We start from the raw sequence: 20,033 nt of genomic DNA, 5'->3' as shown, positions 1-20,033 counted from the left end.
CACTCAGGAATTAGTTGAATCTGACTTTGACACAGTAGACATCTTACAATCATGTGAGGATGATCTTTCTGATCCTGATGACTTTATTATTGTCAAGTCAAAAAGAAATAGGAAAATTCCTAAAAGATTGAGTTTATCTGGCAGGAAACCTGTCAAGACCAAAAACAAGGAAAATCCTTGTTCTAATAGAGGAAAAGGGGGATCTGGAACCCAGGCCCCCTCAAAACCTCATTATATTAAAAAATCCCATCCATGAAAGGTCTCTTTTGGAATTGTAGAGGCATTAGAAAAACTGGTGTCTCCTCCTTCCTAAAAGACCTTATTCATGAACATCATTTCCACTTCATCTGTCTGCAAGAAACAATGATTCCTGAGTGTGAAGACAAACTGCTTGAAAAGTTTGACCCTCAGAAACAATACTTGTGGAAATGGCTCCCCTCTAGGGGCAAATTTGGAGGCATCTTTAGTGGAATCAATATTGATCTTTTGGATGTTGGTTCTTTTCAAGAAGGGCATTTTATGCTTCAACTTAACCTATGGGATAAGAAGCTGAAGAAGAGATGGAACCTCGTACATGTGTATGGTGCTGCTCAGGATGAACACAAAGATGCCTTCTTAGCTGAATTAGCTAGATTTTGTGGTCGAAATAATGACCCATTCTGGTTGTGGGTGACTTTAACATAATCAGGCTTTCTTCTGAGAACAATAAAAATATTAGGGTACATGCTCACTCTGACAAATTCAATTATATCATCTCATATTATGAGTTTATTGATATTCACATGAATTGTTGGAAGTATACTTGGTCTAACAATCAAACCCCCCCCCCCCCCCAACCTTAGAAAGATTGGATAGAGCTCTCATCTCTAAAGATTGGGAGGACTTATTCCCTCTGGTTACTCTACACAAACTACCAAGAGATATCTCTGATCACAATCCTATCATCTTAAGCACTCTAGCAGATTCTCCCAAGAAACACATTTCCTTTAGGTTTGAGCTAGCCTGGCTAAGACATCAAGATTTTATCCCCTTGGTCAAGGAAATTTGGGAAAGACAGTGCTTTGGACCTTCTGCTCTAGACAAAATTCAGGCAAAGATCAAAAAGGTCAAACAGTTCTTAAAGGGCTGGGATTTCAATCAACGTGGTGTTCAGAAAAAAGCCAAGCATGATTTAAAAGATGAACTTCTCATCTTGGAACAATTAGAGGAGGACAATCTTCTATCCATAGATTAGTTACATCAGAAAGTTCACATTATCCACACCATCATGAAAATGTGTGAAGAAGAAGAACTGTATTGGTTCAAAAGATCTCATGAGAAGTGGCTTCTAGAGGGAGATGTGAACACAGAGTTCTTTCACAAAGTGGGCAATGGTAGAAAGAGAAGGAAACAGATTCTTTCCCTTGATAATGAAGGCAGTACCATTGAAGGTGATGCAGCCCTTTTGGAACATGCCACTCAGTATTATAAACAGCTCTTTGGCCCAGCACCTGGAAACATCCTTCCCATTGATCCTAATCTATGGCTTGATGATGAGAAGGTCACTGAGGAAGACAACCTTCTACTTACCCAGCCTTTTTCAGAATCTGAAATCAAATATGCCCTCTTCCAAATGGAGAAGAACAAGGCTGCAGGCCCTGATAAAATTCCTATAGATTTCTACCAGTGTTGCTGGGAGGTGATCAAACAAGATATTTTGGATCTTTTTTAAGAATTCTATCTTGGCACTTTGGATGTGTGTAGGCTCAATTATGGGATTATCACACTGTTATCTAAAGTTCAAGATGTAGCAAAAATCCAACAATACAGACCCATTTGTCTTCTTAGTTTTTTATACAAGTGGATTACCAAGGTTCTGACTATTAGGCTAGAATCTCTAGCTAATAGACTTACCTCCAAATCCCAGACTACTTTCCTTACAGGAAGAAACATCATGAATGGGGTGCTTGCATTACATGAGGTGTTACATGAAACTAAAAGGAAAAAGACAGTGGGGGTAGTCCGGAAACTGGACTTTGAGAAAGCTTATGATAAAATCAATTGGGCATTTCTATTTGACTGCTTAAAGATGTGGGGCTTTAATGAATCTTGGTGCTTGTGGATCAGTAAAGTAGTGACTGGTGGTATTATTTGTGTTAAGTTGAATGATTAGGAAGGACCTTATTTTGTAAGTCATAAAGGTGTAAGACAGGGAGATCCCTTGTCTCCCATCCTTTTCAACTTTGTTGCTGATTATTTAGCAAGGATGGTCAGACAAGCACAAAACAACAATCTTATTTCTGGTCTAGCTGCCAATCTGATCCCTAGAGGTGTTGCCATATTACAGTATGCCGATGATACTATAATTTGCCTACAATATGATCTAACAAAAGCAAGAAACATGAAGCTTTTGTTATATATGTATGAGTTGATGTCAGGTCTGAAGATCAACTTTAATAAAAGTGAAGTTATTCTTATCTATGGTGATGACGAACTTTGTCTCACTTATGCTGAAGTATTCAACTGTCAGGTAGGGAAATTCCCTATCAAAGACTGGACACCACTTGAGGAAAAAAATGAGAAAAAATTGGCTTCTTGTAAAGGGAGCTGCCTATCAATTGCTGGGAGAACTACTCTTATTAACTCTAGTTTGACCAGCACATTCATATACCACATGTCTATGTACCTCTTACCTATCACTGTCACCAAGAATCTGGATAAGCAAAGAAGATCCTTCTTTTGGCAAGGGAATGGATTGAAGAAAAAATATCACTTAGTAAGATGGGAGGTGTTGTGTAAAAGTAAAAAAGAAAGGTGGTTTGGGGATTAAGGGCATTAGGAAGCTCAATGTCAGCCTCCTATGCAAATGGTGGTGGAAGCTTGACACTGAGGAAGGACTGTGGCAAGATATTGTTAGAAAAAATATATAAAATCTGATCTACTGCAAAATATAAAACACAAAATAGATGATTCCCCTGTTTGGGCTGATCTCCTCAAGGTCAGACCATTCTACTTAAGAGGGAGGAAGATCATTACAAAAATGGCAAAAATTCCCTTTTCTGGACAGATCCTTGGCTACATTCTAAACCTCTGTGCATTACCCATCCTGTCCTTTTTTATCTCTGTAAGGAGAAAAGCATCACAGTCTTTGGTTTCCTGGCTACTCAAGGCCAGTTAACCTTCACTAGATGGCTTCCTCCCTTCTTGTTTGAGCAGTGGATTTCCATAATTAATCAAGTCTATACTTATAACTTTGCTGATTCCAAAGATGTTATCACATGGTCTTGGGGCAAAGGTGGAAAGTTCACCTCTAAATCTATGTATGATCATCTGTCTCTGGATGAGTATGGGTCCAACTTCAAACATGTGTGGAAAGCCAAACTCCCTTATAAAATCAAAATCTTCCTTTGGCTTTTAGAAAATGGGGTCATTCTTACTAAGGATAACTTGATTAAGAGAAAATGGGTGGGAGACCCTTCCTATTACTTCTGTTCTGATGATGAAAACATTAACCACCTTTTTTTTTTGCCCGGTGGCAAATATTATCTGGGGGATTATAGCTATGAGCTTAGGGGCCAATAACATCACTAATGACATCGATCAATACAAGAGATGGGTGAATAGAAGGCTTCCGAATGGAACCTCCTTTCACATCCTGGGCTTGGCTGCTATTGACATTTCTTAGCATCATCACTAGGAGGGGTTAGTTCCTAGCAACGGCGCCACGGAAATACCGTGTGGTATGTCTTAACGTTTACAGAAGGATCCGCAAGCGCACGGATATACCGTTGTAGCATTTCATCCGAAAGTATTTAGGGTATCGTTATTTATATTTTCCCAAGGGATGGCTAGGTTGTGTAAAGTTTATTTACTAGTTCCATAACCATGACACGTATGAAGTAAGATGAAGACCACTGACTATACAGGGGTAAGTGATAAATGATAGATAATCAGGAGTAATGTGACACACACAGAACAGCCAACTCTCATGAATAAAGAATAAACAAGCAATCCTAAGGATAGTAGGAGCATAGGCACAAATTCCTAGTATACTATTCATGTTAGCAGATAAGTTACGTTAGCCACATGCTTAGAACTACAGGTGCCCTTAGAACTACAGGTGCCGGGAAATTAGGGACATCGGGGAGAATGACCCGCACTGGAGAACATCCAGTCCCGTTTCATCTTTGCATGAACTCCTACACGATACCCGAACGTCGGGGAGTACGCTAACCGAGAAACAGCTTCCCGGTGGACCGACAGGGCTGTCACCACCTGCGGTCTACCCCAGTCACACCGTGGAGCACCGTCATATCCGAAGGATCCCACATACCCGGGCATCATGCCCGCATATGAAGTCACTAACCTAGCACCCCCGGGTCCCCCGCCCTTCGGATGGACAAGTAAGATGCTAAGGCAAGCCCGAAAGCACAATGAACCGATATCCTTACCCAGATCATCTGGTCTAAACAAGCAACTACTATAACTTGATAAAACATAGATCAAGGCTAAGCAAGCTACAAACATAGGAAGATAACCAAGAACGAACTCAATATGAATAGCATTACGAAAGTCGGAATACAAAGCCATACCAGAGGCCGAGGATTGCTCGCCGACCCCGAGGACGACTGGATTCGCTAAGGAGATGAAGTACTACCCCAGCTCCACTACCCTAAGGAGTACAAGTCACAAATGAGAGTGAGAGAGAGGCCTTCAAGTGGTGTGTGTGGTGAGAGTGGTGGGAGGCCCCTTTTATAGCTTGAGAGGTCGGTTCCCGCCATTTCTTTACATGGAAACATGCTAAACCGCCATTGGGAGGATAAGATCAGTCTTCCCGCCAAAACTCAGCCTGATTGGCTGACATGTGGGGTCGGCCGACCCCCCCTTGCCACCTCTGGCCACCGTCCTTCTCTGGTACACTGCCTGGTGGGTCCTTATGTCAGATGGTCGGTGCCGGGGCTTGGTTGGTCAGTTTGGTCTGGTTTGTGGGCCTCCTTTGTATGTGTTACGCAGGACGTGATCGTCTGTGACTTCTGTCTGCGTATTCGTCGTGTTTTCTTCTTATTCCGGACTTGTGCTCCTGAAATCATAGATCTTCGAAAACAACTGTGGAGCTAGGTTAGTGATACAAATATATGGGTAAGAGGTATAGTTTTCCTTCTGTTATGAGTATAGTTGACGGTCATATTTCGCACTTAACGACCGTCAATAGCTGCTTTCTATTGGGCTATCTGGAAAAGAAGGAATAAAGCTTGTTTCGATAAAAAAAATGCTAACCAATCCGCTAGAGATTATTTCTCATGCTTGTGCGATGTTGTCTTACTGGGCAGGTCTCTACAGTAAGGAAATGCAAGCTACTATCCTGGTCGGCGTCAGGACCCTCCTCTCCTGCGCCCATAGAGTGTTAGCGCAACCGTCCATCCCTCCACCTCCTCTTCTGACTCAAGCTACTTCTGAAGAAGATGAAGACGATTGTGAGGATGATCTCTGAAGGCTGTGCGACGACAACGTTCGCTCTTTTGCAGTCTAGCTGGCAGTACTAGTAGACTTTTGCAGACTCTGTCTTTTATTCTCGCTTTGTCACTTTGGTATGTAAGCCTAGTTGGCTAAACTATGCGGTACTTGGGGGCTCGGGATGCCTGGGCCTGTGGGTACAGTCACCTGAGTAAAATCTCCCTGCCTGAAGTTCAGGTCAGGGGTTTTACTCCTCCTCTCGTGACTCCCCCTCCTCCCCTTTCCCTCGTTTGGTTCTTGTTCTGAACTCGTGTATTTCCGTTTGGTTAATGGAAAAGGGGATACCCTCGATTCGAAAAAAAGTTTGTGTTATAAATCTTTGTAATATAATATAATTTGACTCTCAAAGGTTAAGATAACTTATAATTTGAAACCGAGAGAGTAGTAGCTAGTATAGGTACCGACACCAGTTAAGCATGCAGATTAGACAGTGGGGTATCTCCGAACTACGTGTGAACAGCAACCAAAGGTGAATTGAAGGGGACTGTGGCATGAAAGCAGGCACTGTGAGATGGGGTGTGTACATGGTGCGCTCGGCCTGCCTGCCTACCCACTACTAGAAAACTGACCATCGGTCCAGCACAAAAGTACCAGTTGCCATATCTATAGCAGATTCGCCTAAATTAAACCGGCTTAGGTGCGCTAACTATCATCTTAATGAATAATCAAGTTTCCACGCACTTAAAACGGTGTAATCTGGCAGTCTGTCGGGTAATTCCCGATTAAACTACTATACTCCAGGATCACAATTGCACTAGAAGACTCACACAAAGACGAGCACAGGTGATACAAGCATACAGAGATTCTCAAATTAATTTACAACATTGATCTTACATAAAAGTTTTGAATACAACGACAGAGTTCAAACACGCAGCGGAAGTTTAAAACGGAGTTCGAAGTACAATACAGTAACTATGAACGACGATCAGTGTTCTAAAAAACATTTTTAAACGTCGTTTAATATTGATTAAACGCTGAACGGTGGCCAAACGTTGCGTTTAATCATAGTGTCGTTTAATCACAACACACGTTTAATCATGTTCAATCTATGTTTAATCACAAAAAACTCTAAACCATAGGCAAACGTTCGTCTAGCGTCTAGCGTTTTTTAGAACCTTGACGATGATACAAGGTGAGCTCCACATCCTGCCCAGCGATGTGATGCCAACCTGCCCGATCTTCATGGGGAAGACGGGGCCCACTCGATAGTCCAACCCGGAGGAAGCGGTTGTCCAATCCAGGACGCACAGACCTCCTCGAAGTCAGCGGGAACACAACCTGCTCAGAAGGGTTACAACAATAACCCTGAGTATACTAATACTCAGCAAGGCTTACCCGACTATGGGTATACTTAGCCCATTACCTAGACATGCAAAGCTTTTTGGCTCTGGAATTGGTTTTGCTGAAAAGCTACTAGTAGTAAATCCTTACTTTCAATATTTTAGCTCAAGTTTAGTATTCGAGTACCAACTAGGTTCGCTATAGCATCTAGAGCACATATGGTAGTTCAAATTATCTTTCCGTAACATACAAACCAAACATTTCCATTCCGTTCTCATTCCACTTCTTTACTACGATGTGACACAGTGACCAAGGCTCTCATATCTGCGAGTCATGGCGAATAGATCCTATTTAACCTTGCAAGGTGGACCTAACTCACACGACACGTGAAAACCCCGTCGGGCCACACACGTCAAATGTTCCCATCATCACCCCGACGTCTGAATCACGCCTGCCAAAACCCGGGTGAAGAGCCCCACCCGGCGAACACCCAGTGGACCCGAGGGCGACTGCAACACCCGCCATCATCCCACTCCCAGAGTAGCAAGTCGCGATTCAAAGTATCGTTGCGAATCAAGTAATGAGCTTACCAGTTTCAACTACCTCCTACTCTTGGCATGTGGTTAGTACTGTTCAATCCTCGATCAACAATGCCAACAACGGTACGGTCCTCAAATGCAAAAGGCGGAGGCTACTTTCCATTCATTTCATACCCAGAACCAAATTCATCTCCGCCCGGTCTTCATTTCTCTTTACTCAACAACTCATTTCCAAACCACTTGCCATCAGAAACAAGATCTTAAATCTCGCAAGTGACAGAAATCACTCGACTTCTACCGAGATCCTACTTAGCAAAGCATTTCTAACGACACCTGAACTAGTATGGACTCACGGGTACCTAGTGAGAACATTGAAAGGATCACCGGGGTGTCCGACCCTAGAGGGGGAGGGGGTGAATAGGGTCGCTAATCGCTTTTTATCCTAGGGCTCAATCAACTTGCATAAGATAAACCTAACACGTCATATACATGCTAGTTATGACTAAGGTTTATCTTTGCTACTCTCTACTTACCCCAAAATACTTGCAACCTATAGCCAATCCTAAACAAAATAACTAGGAAAGTAATGGCATGCAAGATAGAGTAAATGCGGAAACATAATATGGTACGTAAAGAGGTAAGTGTAAGAGGGATGCAAACTCCCGAGTAGACACGGTCATGTAACGTGGTTCGGCACAAACGCCTACGTCCACGGGACACCGAGGCTCTTCCGATCACCGTCTTGCACTACGCCACCAAGGCGATGCCGGCAAGCAAAGGCAAGTGCCCACAAGTCACCGAGTCTTGTGCACCGCCACCGTCTCTCTCGGTCACCCGACCGAAATCCACTACGGATCTTCTCCACCAAGGAGGGGGTCTCCTCTTCCCCCGCACAAAGTGTCGTTGCCACTCCACACCAAGTCGGAGGGTCACACGATGGATCACAAGGATTGCTTGCCGCAGCAAGACTTCTCCCAAGGGAGCTCTCGCAAGAACTAATCCCTATTACAAGCACTAAGCACTCTCACAAGTGTGCTTAAGCCTATATGATGTACAATGAAGCTCTATGGTGGTTGGAGGTGTTCTTCAAATGTCTTATGCTTCCTTAGTCTCCAGCACACTCCAATGAGCCGTGGGGTGGCATATATATAGACCACACACCCCACACTAGCCGTTGGAAAAAGGCTGACAAAAAACGCTATCATCGGTTCAATCGTTGCTCCCGTTTTCGTCATCACCGGTTTAACCGGTGAGTGCATTTTCCAACTTGCCGTTATACTTCAACGGCTGCCTCAATCGACCGACGTAATCAACCGATGCAGCGTCGGTTTAACCGGTGAGTGTAGTTTCTGAAAAACTAACTCTCTGGACAACGGCACCGACGTTCACCAATATCTAGCGTCGGTTTAACCGGTGTATAGATTTTGCTTCAGCTGCTGAGTTCATTGCACCGACGTATTCAACTTTCCTGGCATCGGTTCAACCGGTGTTACCAAAATTCCCAGACGTGCTCCAAGTCAATGCACCGACGTATGCAATTTTCTTAGCGTCGGTTCAACCGGTGTACTCTGCTGATTTGACCTTCTCTGAGTCCGTTGCACCGTAGGGGCGGCCCTTCGGGCCTTGCTACGCCTATCTTCTCTTTGTCATCACTTGAACCTAAAAGCCTGAGAATGGTCATCTTAACAATTATATTAGTCCAAGTGTTGTGTGTGTCATCAATCGCCAAAACATTATATTGAAATATGGCATGAGAGGCCATTTTTGCTACAAACATGCATACTAAGTTTCCATACAACTCCTAGAACGTAAATGCACAAATACTTAGATAAACATTAATATACTGAATTTATGGGTTTTGCTCCGGGGCTTGCCTTGCAGGTCAGCGGGGTTAGCGACTTATTCGGGAGCGCGCTCAACTGCATCCTCCTGCTGCTCTCCTGCTTGCGGCTCCTGGATCGGCTCAGCGACCAGCTTGTAGACAGCTTCGTCCGCGGCATCTACACATATGAAAAAGAATGCCATGCACTAATTAAAACGATGCAAAGAACAATGCAAGGCACTAACGATGCAATACGGTAATTAAAAGAAAACACAACTTGGCAACGATTCGTTAGAGATTTTATTTACTAGCAAGCAAATAGAACCAAAACATATCTAAGAGCATCCAATTCTGATCCTAAAACTAGAACAGAAAGAAATAAACAGAATTTCGAGCAATTGTTTCAAGGATATAAATATGGTAGAAAAGAATTTATTTAGCAACAACAAAAGAAAAACTGCGGCTAGGAGCTAAACACTTGCAAAACTTAACTTGCAAACCTGACATAGTGACAAATTTTTTACCAGCATGATAATGTATTAACATAACATGCAAGAAAAATTTATTAACATTTATTGAGAAAAGAAAGCATTTACTTTGCCCCTAGCCACAATAAATTGAGCATAAATGGATTTGCAACACACGCAAAGATTTTACACATAGAAAATTTTCATAGAACTACACGTGCCACGAGTAAGCTACTGTATAAATTTCATAATTTTTAGAGCACCAAAACATTAGGGACAATTAAACTAGCTTACGCAAAAACCAAAATTTTAGCAGGGGCAAAACTGACATTTGCCAGGCATGAATATTTCTCCTTTGAAGATCTTGATTTAAGAAACCTAACAAAATTTAGTTTGCATTTTTAGCATTTTTTTGGATTTTTCTACAAATTATCAAACTTCAACTCAAATCAAACAAAAAGAAAAACAAAAACTACCCCTAATCCCCCCTGACCAGCGGGACCCACCCGGCAATGGAAAAGAGAGAGCAGGGGGGGCTACTCTGCTTTGCCCTGCCCGGCCACACACGCCGGCGGCGTGCCTGGCGCGCGTGCGGCGGCCGTGGGCCGACCGGCCAGCGGGGCAGCGCGGCGGGCTCGCGCGCAGGGGCCAGCCCGCCCGCGGCCGAGCATGGGCACGCGTGGGGGCGGCCCAGGGCGCACACGGGGCGGCGACGGCGGCAAGGGCAGGTGCGACGGCGGCGCGTGGCGTTCTCGGCCGGCGGCAAGGCCGGCCGGCGGCGGTCGGGGCAGCCCCGTGGCCAGGGAGGCCTGCCGACCCCGGGGCGCGCGGCGGCGGCCCGCGGGTCCGCGCAGGGGTACCCCGAGGCGGGCAGGCGGCGGAGGCAGCGCGGCCACGGCGGCGCGGCAGCGTTCCAACGCCGGCGGCCGTGGAATCGAGGGGAAGAAGGGCCGGGGAGCATGATGGGCTTGCGGGGAAGCTCACCGTCGGCTCGAATCGGGCGAAGGATGGCTGGGGAGTGGAGATCGACGTGAGGGGCGGAGCTTCGACGAGAACGTCAATGGCGGCCGGCGATGGCAGGGCCGATTCGGCCGGCGTAGGGCTCAATCGAGCTTAGGGATGGGCGGAGGAGGTGAAGGGCGAGGCTGCACAGCTCAGGGCGCGGCGAATCGAGGCTGGGTGGCGAGAGGTGGTCGGCGCAGAGTGTAACACCCTAAAAACTCACAAAATTAAATCCTGCGCTAAAACCGTTTTTCGTCGTTGAGCTCGACTCCTCCTTAAACCCCGAACCCTAATTCCCAGGGTTTCTCCTGAACAACCCGACACCCGAATTCAATTCACGTCCCATCTTTTTCCCATCCAGCGCGACGCGTCGCGTCCGGCCGCCGCGAATCTCGCCCCCTCTTTTTCCCTCTCTCCTTTTTCCTCCCTCCCCTCCTGGCCGCGTGCCCCATCTCCCGTGGCCCGCACACGCGTGACAACGCCACGCGTGGCCGACCGTGGCCGCGGTCGCCGCTGGCGCGCACCGCCCCCCTCCTTTTTCTTTCCCTTTTTCCCATATTCTTTCCTCTTTTCTCCATTTCTTCTCCTCTATTTCCTTTTTCTTCCTCCCTTTTTCTTTTCCTTCTTTTCTTTTCCCTCCTCCTCCCCGCGCGCGCCTAGCCAACCTCCCCTGCCCTGCTCCCGCACTCCCACCCCGAGCACGCTCCGCGGCCAACGTCCGCACGCCCACGCCCCCGTTCCCGCACGCGCGCGCGAGCTCGCCACGCCGAGCCGTGCCACGACCCTGCCCGGCCTCGCTCTCACTCGCGCGCCGCGTTGACCTGCTCCCCGCGTGCCCGTGCGCGCTCCCGAGTCGCACGCACGGACAAGCTCCCTCGGCCCGCTCCCCGCTCAGGCCGCGCACGCCCCGAGCTGCCCCGCGCGCGCGCGCACCCGCGCGCGCTTCATGCGCCCGCATCGCTCGCTGCTGCCACCACCGCGTGCTCGCTCTGCGCGCCGAGCCGCACGCCGCACCGCTCTCTCTACTCCCGGGCCCGCCGCGCATCCCGCCCCGCCTGTGCACCGACGGCGCACCGCACGCGCGGCCCTGTGCGCGGCCCCAGCCGACGCCGCGCCGCCCGTCGTTCCGAACAGCGCTCCACCCCGGAACGCCGCCATCGGCGCGAGCGCCGCCCAACGACGGCCATAAGTGGCCGGAACGCCATTAAGGTGCCCCGCCGAACCCGCCGGACCTCCACCAACACGGCTCCTCCCCTCCATCGCCTCGCCACCGCCATTGCTCAGCTATAAATACGGACTCCGCGTGCCCCCACTTCTCCACAAGCTCGCTCAGCCTTCGCCGCCCTCCTCCCCTCAGCTGCAGCACCGCCACCGCGCCGCCGCCACACACCCGAAGCCGGCCACCGCGGAGCCCCTTCCTCGCTACGCTCTAGCTCAAGCTAGGTAGGGCACCCGAGCCCCCTCATCCCTCTCTCTCTTTTCCCTCACTCGCCGACGGCCGCCGCGCCCCACAGCGCCGCCACCACAATGCCGCCGCCCGCCATCCGCTATCCTCCGTGGCACCGCCGCCCCACTGCGCCACGGCCCAAATCAGGGCGGGGAGCGGGTTCCCCATGGCCGCACCCCCTTTTTCCCCCTCCCTTGGCCGCTGCCGAAGCCCCAGGGACGCCGGCCCAAGGCCGCCGGCGCCCTGCACCTTGCCTCCCCTGTTCTGGTCGCAGGGGAGAAGAAGGAGAGGGGCAAATTTGCCCGTAACCCCCTGGCCCTTCTTCTATTCCCTCAAGAAACCCTCCACCCTTTTAGCCTTCTTGCAGAAACACCCCCACCCTTAATATATTCGCAAATAAACCCCCCCCTCTAGTATAAACTTAATTCCAAATAGACCCCTGATCTCTCCAGAATAACCCAAATGCTTCCAAAAATTACAAACAGACCCCTGCCTACTCAAGATTAATTACAACTAGGACCCTAACCCCTTGATTAAACCATAAACCTCTACACAACCTATTATTTCATGCACCAAACGAACTATGGTCGACCTGAAACTTTACCACGCCTCTCTTAACTTAGTTTCGGCCATGCCATTCAGAAACCACTCAAAAATATGACTCGGTACTCCATATCTTATTTACTTCCGATTCGAGCTCAACAATAAAACTTTTATTTCTTTTTCCTAATTGTGTGTTTGTTCGTATGCGTCGTAGACCACGGTGTGAACGAAGGAGAGCCCGTCGACGAGCAGTTCTGCGAGCAAGCGATCGAGGACCAGTTCCGCGACCCCGAGCCCGAAGGACAGGACCTCCCCGAAGGCTACGAAGACGGCAAGTTCAATCCCATCCTTTGATGCATGTTTCTGTCCTAGTTTTTATAAACTCAACCCAATGGCCTGCTTTATAAAATTGCATATGTTTTGCTTGCATGAAAACACGGTTGGGTAGCCACCCCTTGATTTGTGATAACCATTCCTTGACTACCAAGATTAATGTCTGATTTTGCTTGGACGTTAATCGATATTAGAATGCTTAGGACTCTACTCATAATACGATTTGTTTTATAAAGAAAATGTGTGCGTGTGGGATGGGATAAATGTGGTGTTTTTGTAAAGAAAGTTTAGACGGGATGGATGGCATTTCTACGAATTTGCCATTTGGTGTGCTCGTGCCAATGTGGCAGGGCAAAGAAGGGAGATATCCATCTTGTCGTATCTAAGGACCGAGTTGGTGTGTCATCTCACCTAACTCCTCTATCGTGCAAACCACTCGACCGTTGAATGGGCAACGGCGTAGCATGAATCCCACTAGTTGGTGTGATAGCCATCAGGAGGGCTGAGAGCAAATGGGTAACCAAGGAGAAGGGATATGCTCAGTGTGACTTATACCCCGGTTATACCTCAGAGTTAGGTCGATGACCCCTTGGTAAATCCCGTGATGGCTAGTCAGGCTTAGCTAATGTGGGTAATGGCTATGTTGGGATCTACACCGACACGATGGTGTTCGAGATGTGGTATCCTACTTGTGGGTAAAGTTGCACACCTCTGCAGAGTTAAAAGCTATTCGAATAGCCGTGCCCACGGTATTGGGCGAGTTACGGTGTGGTCACATAACTAGTGTTTCTTGGGATGGGATGGTGTGAGTTGTTTTGGAATTGTGTCCGGCAGTTGTGCCGTGTGCTACGACGGATGGGGAATCCGGTAGCAGTTTAAAACTTAAACTCCGTGTTACTCAAAACAAAAACTGGTTTCTGAAATGTTTTCTACTAAATAAACCCCTGCATAAAATTTAGCTTTCTGCAAATTAAACCGTAACCTTATCCTTGATATACCTATGCATATTATTCTGATATAACCCCCTCCGTGGGTGTGGTTGGACTTGCTGAGTACGTTTGTATTCACCCCCATTCTTACTTTTTACAGAGGAAGACCCAGACTTCGTACTAGACGACGCTGAGTAGGGTTATCGTTCTACACCCAACCTTGCCTGTGGAACCGGCCCTGTCCGAGATGTTTTCGCTGACGCAGTACTCTGAGCCCGAGCTAGACCCCATGTGGGTTGCTGTCTGGTGTTATGTCGTATCTTGGTTACTTATTATTATTATCTGTATCGAGTGTCCTCCAAGGTTTGTACGGTTTTGAACCATCTGATGTTTTGTATCACATTTAAGTTCTCTCTTATGAGGGGACGCTTCACAGAGCTCGGCGGCGGCTCTGCTTGAGCTCGGCTCAACTCACGCGCGAGGAAGAAGAAAGGCGAGGAGGAACAGATTGGGTCGCGCACACAGGATAAGGATGGTGCAGCATGGATGGCAAGGATCGCCGATACGCACGACGCGTGGAGTCGCCGGCGCGTCGCCGGTATGGGCGTCGGGGTGAGCACAGTGCAGCACAGGAGAGAACAGTGACACATTTAAATGATTTTGACTCGATTTTGACCGATTGAAACTCAATATTTCATATAGGAACTTGAAATTTGGCCAAAATAAAAGTTGTAGAGGAAGAGAAGATCTACAACTTTGCTTTTGGGCGAAAGTTGAATTGAGGCTCGGATCAAGAAGAAAAACGTGGGCGAACATGGCTAAAACGATGAACACTATGCAACTTGCTTAACGCTAATGACCTTGCTTAGGCCCGTAATTAGCGAGTTAAGCTCATGATTAGTGCTCATTAACACTGTGGTGTTACAGCCTTCCCCCCTTAAAGAAATCTCGTCGAGATTCACGCACAAGGGAATAAATAAGGCGAGAAGATTCAAATGTGACGTACCTGGATGAGCGTTTAAAAAGTCCGGATACTTGGATCTCAGATATTTCTCTTTCTCCCAAGTAGCTTCATCTTTGGAGTGATTACTCCATTGAACTTTGTAGAATCGGTTGGTTGTGCGACGAGTAACTCGATCCTTGCGATCAATAATCCTGATAGGATGCTCAGGATAAGTGAGATTAGACTCTAGTTGAATTGAGTCACTTTCAACAACTTCAGTCAGAACTCTCAGACATTTCTTGAGATGCGATACATGAAAGATGTTATGAATTGCAGAAAGGTTTGCTGGAAGATCCAATCGATAAGCCACAGGACCGCATCTTTCCACAATTGGATAAGGACCAATGTAGCGGGGAGCAAACTTCCCTCTTACTCCGAATCTTTGCACGCCTTTCCAAGGTGATACTCTTAGGTAGACGTGGTCTCCGACTTCAAAGATGAGTGACCTACGCCTTCTATCAGCATAGCTTTTCTAGCGAGACTGCGCGATCTTCAAGTTTTCTTGGATAAGACGGACTTGTTCCTCGGCCTCTTGAACCATGTCGGGCCCAAAGATAGTTCTTTCCCCGGTTTCAGACTAATTCAAAGGTGTACGACATCGATGACCGTACAGTGCTTCAAATGGTGTCATTTTGATGCTTTCTTGATAATTGTTGTTATAAGAAAATTCCGCTAAGGGCAAACATTCATCCCATTTCTGTGGATAAGCTAAAACATAGGCACGAAGCATGTCCTCCAAAGTTTGATTTATTCTCTCTGTTTGGCCGTCTGTTTGAGGATGATATGCAGAGCTGCGAATAAGATGGGTTCCCAAGCTAGCTTGTAGTTGCTCCCAAAAGCGAGCAACGAACTGGGTCCCTCAATCTGATATGATGGTCTTTGGCACACCATGTAAACATAGTATGTGATCCATGTACAACTCGGCATACTTCTTTGATGGATATAGAGTTTTGACTGGAAGGAAATGTGCTGACTTGGTCAGTCTGTCCACCACGACCCAAATGGAGTCGTACCCCTTTTGAGTTCGAGGTAATCCGACGATGAAATCCATGCTGATATCCTCTCATTTCCATTCCGGAATATTCAAAGGTTGAAGAGTTCCAGCTGGTCTGAGATGACTGGCTTTAACCCTTCGACAGATGTCACATTCGGACACATATTTGGCAATTTCTCTTTTCATCCTCATCCACCAAAATCGTTGTTTCAGGTCTTGGTACATCTTGTTACTACCCGAATGGATTGATAGTCGAGAAGTATGAGCCTCATCAAGAATTTGCTTTCTGAGCTCAGAATCCTTAGGCACCACTAATCGGTTTTTTAACCATAACACATTCTCACTATCTTGGTGGAAACAACTTACTTTGGGATCTCCTTCTGATATCCTTCTCTGAATTTCCTTCACCCCTTTATCTTTCTTTTGTGCCGCAATGACGAGATCACGAAGAGTAGGAGTTAGTTCTAGTTGGGCCAATGTGCCGTGGGGTACAACACTTAAGTTCAGCTTTTCCATTTCAAAGCAAAGAGACTCGCTTAATGGTATAGCTGAGATGCAATGACAGTGAGCTTTGCGACTTAGCGTATCTGCAACCACATTTGCCTTGCCCGGATGATAATGCACTTCGAGCTCATAATCTTTAATCAACTCAAGCCATCTCCTTTGACGCATGTTCAAATCAGCTTGAGTGAAAAGATATTTGAGACTCTTGTGATCAGTATAGATGTTACATAATGTACCCAGAAGATAGTGTCGCCAGATCTTCAGAGCATAGACCACAGCTGCTAATTCAAGATCATGGGTGGGGTAGTTCTCTTCATGACGCTTCAGTGATCGAGAAGCATAAGCAATCACTCGGTTTTCCTGCATCAGAACACATCCAAGTCCTATGCCAGAGGCATCACAGTAGACATCGAATGGTTTTGTAGTGTCAGGCTGGGCCAACCGGTGCCGAAGTAAGGAGAGTTTTCAATTTTTGAAATGCTTCCTCACATTGACTACTCCAATAGAACTTGACACCCTTCTTAAGGAGTTCAGCCATCGGTTTTGCGATCTTTGAGAATTCCGGAATGAACCGACGATAATACCCAGCTAAGCCCAAGAAACTGCGGATTTCAGGAACTGAAGTTGGGGCTTCCCAATCAAGTACATCCTATACTTTACTGGGATCCACAGAGATACCCTCAGCAGATATGACATGACCGAGAAATGGAACTTCCATCAGCCAGAAGTCACACTTACTGAATTTGTCATAAAGTTGATGTTCCCTAAGACATTGAAGAACTATGTGAAGATGATGAGCATGTTCTTCCTCATTCTTGGAGTAGATCAAGATATCATCAATGAATACCACGATGAACTTATCTAATTCCGGCATGAATACCGAATTCATGAGGTACATGAAGTAAGCAGGAGCATTGGTTAATCCGAAGGACATCACCAAATACTTGTAAAGACCATAACGAGTAGAGAAAGCTGTTTTTGGTATATCTACCGGTCTGATTTTGATTTGATGATAGCCAGATCAAAGATCTATTTTTGAGAATACTTTGGCTCCAGCTAACTGATCAAAGAGAAGGTCAATACGAGGAAGGGGGTATTTATTTTTGATGGTAACTGCATTCAGAGGACGATAATCCACACATAACCTTAGCCCGTGATCTTTCTTCTTTACGAACAGAGCCGGGCATCCCCAAGGTGAGGTGCTCGGTCGAATAAAACATTTATCTTGCAACTGGACTTTTAATTCAGCTAACTCACTTGGAGTCATTCTATATGGCCTTCTAGATATGGGTGTTGTGCCAGGCTGTAACTCTATGACAAATTCCACATCCCGATCTGGAGGCATGCCTGGTAGCTCCTCCGGAAACACATCGGGGTATTCACAAACCACGGGAATTTCTTCTAAGGATTTTGCTTCGAGATGGAATACTGCACTGGCTGGAATTTCATGCTGGGAGAGATGAATATCCATAAGACCATACGTCCTGAAGCTTTGTGTTGAGTCCCCTTCTGAAGCAGTCCTGCTTCTTCTCATCAGTATCCACATGGAAACCACCATACTGGGCTAACTGATTGAAGATTTGGGTGTATTGCAGAACCGTGTTATTTCTCTGCTTCAGCGCTAGGAATTCTGCCATCTTTCTCCTCATTAAACTCGTAGGGATGTGGTGGGCTTTGAAAGCCGTCACAAACTCATCCCAAGTGAGACGCGTATTGGCGGGAAGTAAAGCCTTGTGATTGACCCACCATATCTTTGCTGGGCCTCTCAGCTGTTACGCTGCAAAGGTGGCTTTGTCCAATTCTGTGCAATTGAGTATGCTAAACTTGTCCTCAATGGTGCGAATCCAAGCATCTGCCTCAAGTGGATCATCTGCCTTATGGAACAGCGGTGGTTGGGTGGCCAGAAAACCAACATAGTCAGTTTCTGCTGGTGGTGGCGGGGGAGCGTGTCGATCTCTGCCGGCATTGGCTTGCACCAGTTGCCTCATCAACTCAGTCTGCTCATTGCGGTCGGCGATAAGAGCCGCAATAGCCTGAGCCAAAGAGGGAGGTGGTTGGGGCAGTGCTCCGTGATTCTCATTGTCATGGTTGGCAGCATGGTTATCACCCATCTGCAAAATAACCACCCCTTGGTTAGCCATTCCGCTATCAGGACTAATTCAAGCAAATAAAGAATGTGCATATATAATATGAACACACGGCATGAATCATTTCCCTCACGATATGGTTCACCAAGGAAAAAATAAAATAACTTGCTTCGGTTGAAACCGCCTATACTCAAATTTGATCAGCTGATGGGTAACTTGGCTAGCTACAACTTTGTAGTCTTAAGGTTGCACAGACTCCCCTCTGAGGTAGCTCTAAAGTAGGTGGTACTGAACATTGCTCAAACAGAATTTCAAATTCGCAGACCTCCAATGCACAGCTCATCACTGGAGTTCCAAAAATTTTCAAGTACCCGCAGAATAAATTTTTGTACAACAACATAAATAAATTTTCAAAGAAATGCAATAGTAAACAAACAAAGTGATCAAACCAACTCAGATATGCCATGATGCATGCACGTTCTATCGTTCCTCACCCAAACAAGTACCAAAATATGGTATACGAGGACGACCGGTGGCACAATTACGTACTCTCCCTATATATAAACTAGTCGTTCCTACGATCAAGAATTTCATAACGCGCTTAACGTAGTTAGTTTCCTGCAAAAGAACACAGAGTATGAATAACCACTTCTGGACCCTTCGTGCCAGCACTCACGAACGGCCCCCATGTGTCCTACGCCACACGGGTAACACATATGCAGTTTCCCACATATTCACACATATATTACCATCCACTATAGAGATGGCACCCAAACGTTCGACGCTGAATGGGCAGCGCTGCATACGTCATAACAACATATTCACTTCCCGTACACTCGCCTTACGGGACATCCAAGGGTAGACGTGTCCCAAGGGTCACGGTCATGGCCAACCGCATGACAGGTTTACATCTCGTAACATTGACTTACGAGATGGCCGTGATTACAATCACACGGTAGGAAATCCGCGCTCCATATCAGGCAGCAGATAGCGACAGCCTCGTTTGAATTGAGCCTTATCACCTCCTCGTATGCACATCATATGGGACCCGCGCACGTATGAAACACGTGGGCTATTCTAAAGGACTACCAAGAATGCTTACCTTGCTTACCTTAGCGTAGGTGCGTCGTTACGGAATATAGATACCAGTTGTGCAAGAAGTAAGGTTTAACAAAAAGTAAAAGCTGGAACTGCTGGAATAAAATAGATACTTAGATGCCACCTAGCTCATGTAACATAATTAGGGCATACGAACTATCTATCCTATTCCTTAGCGCATCTAGCGTCAACTTTTCGAAAAACCCAAAATCTTTACAAGGTAAGAGTTACTTAACTTAATTAAGCACGCCAGTAATCACCCCCAGTGCAATTTAGAGCTCTGATGCCAGTTATAGTAGATCCGCCCAAATTAAACTGGCTTAGGTGCGCTAACTATCATCTTAATGAATAATCAAGTTTCCACGCACTTAAAACGGTGTAATCCGGCAGTCTGTCGGGTAATTCCTGATTAAACTACTGTACTCCAGGATCACAATTGCACTAGAAGACTCACACAAAGACGAGCACAGGTGATACAAGCATATAGAGAT

Source organism: Panicum virgatum, chromosome 9N (assembly GCF_016808335.1).
Source record: "Panicum virgatum strain AP13 chromosome 9N, P.virgatum_v5, whole genome shotgun sequence".
Taxonomy (NCBI): Eukaryota; Viridiplantae; Streptophyta; class Magnoliopsida; order Poales; family Poaceae; genus Panicum; species Panicum virgatum.
Note: the sequence above shows the minus strand (reverse complement) of the source record.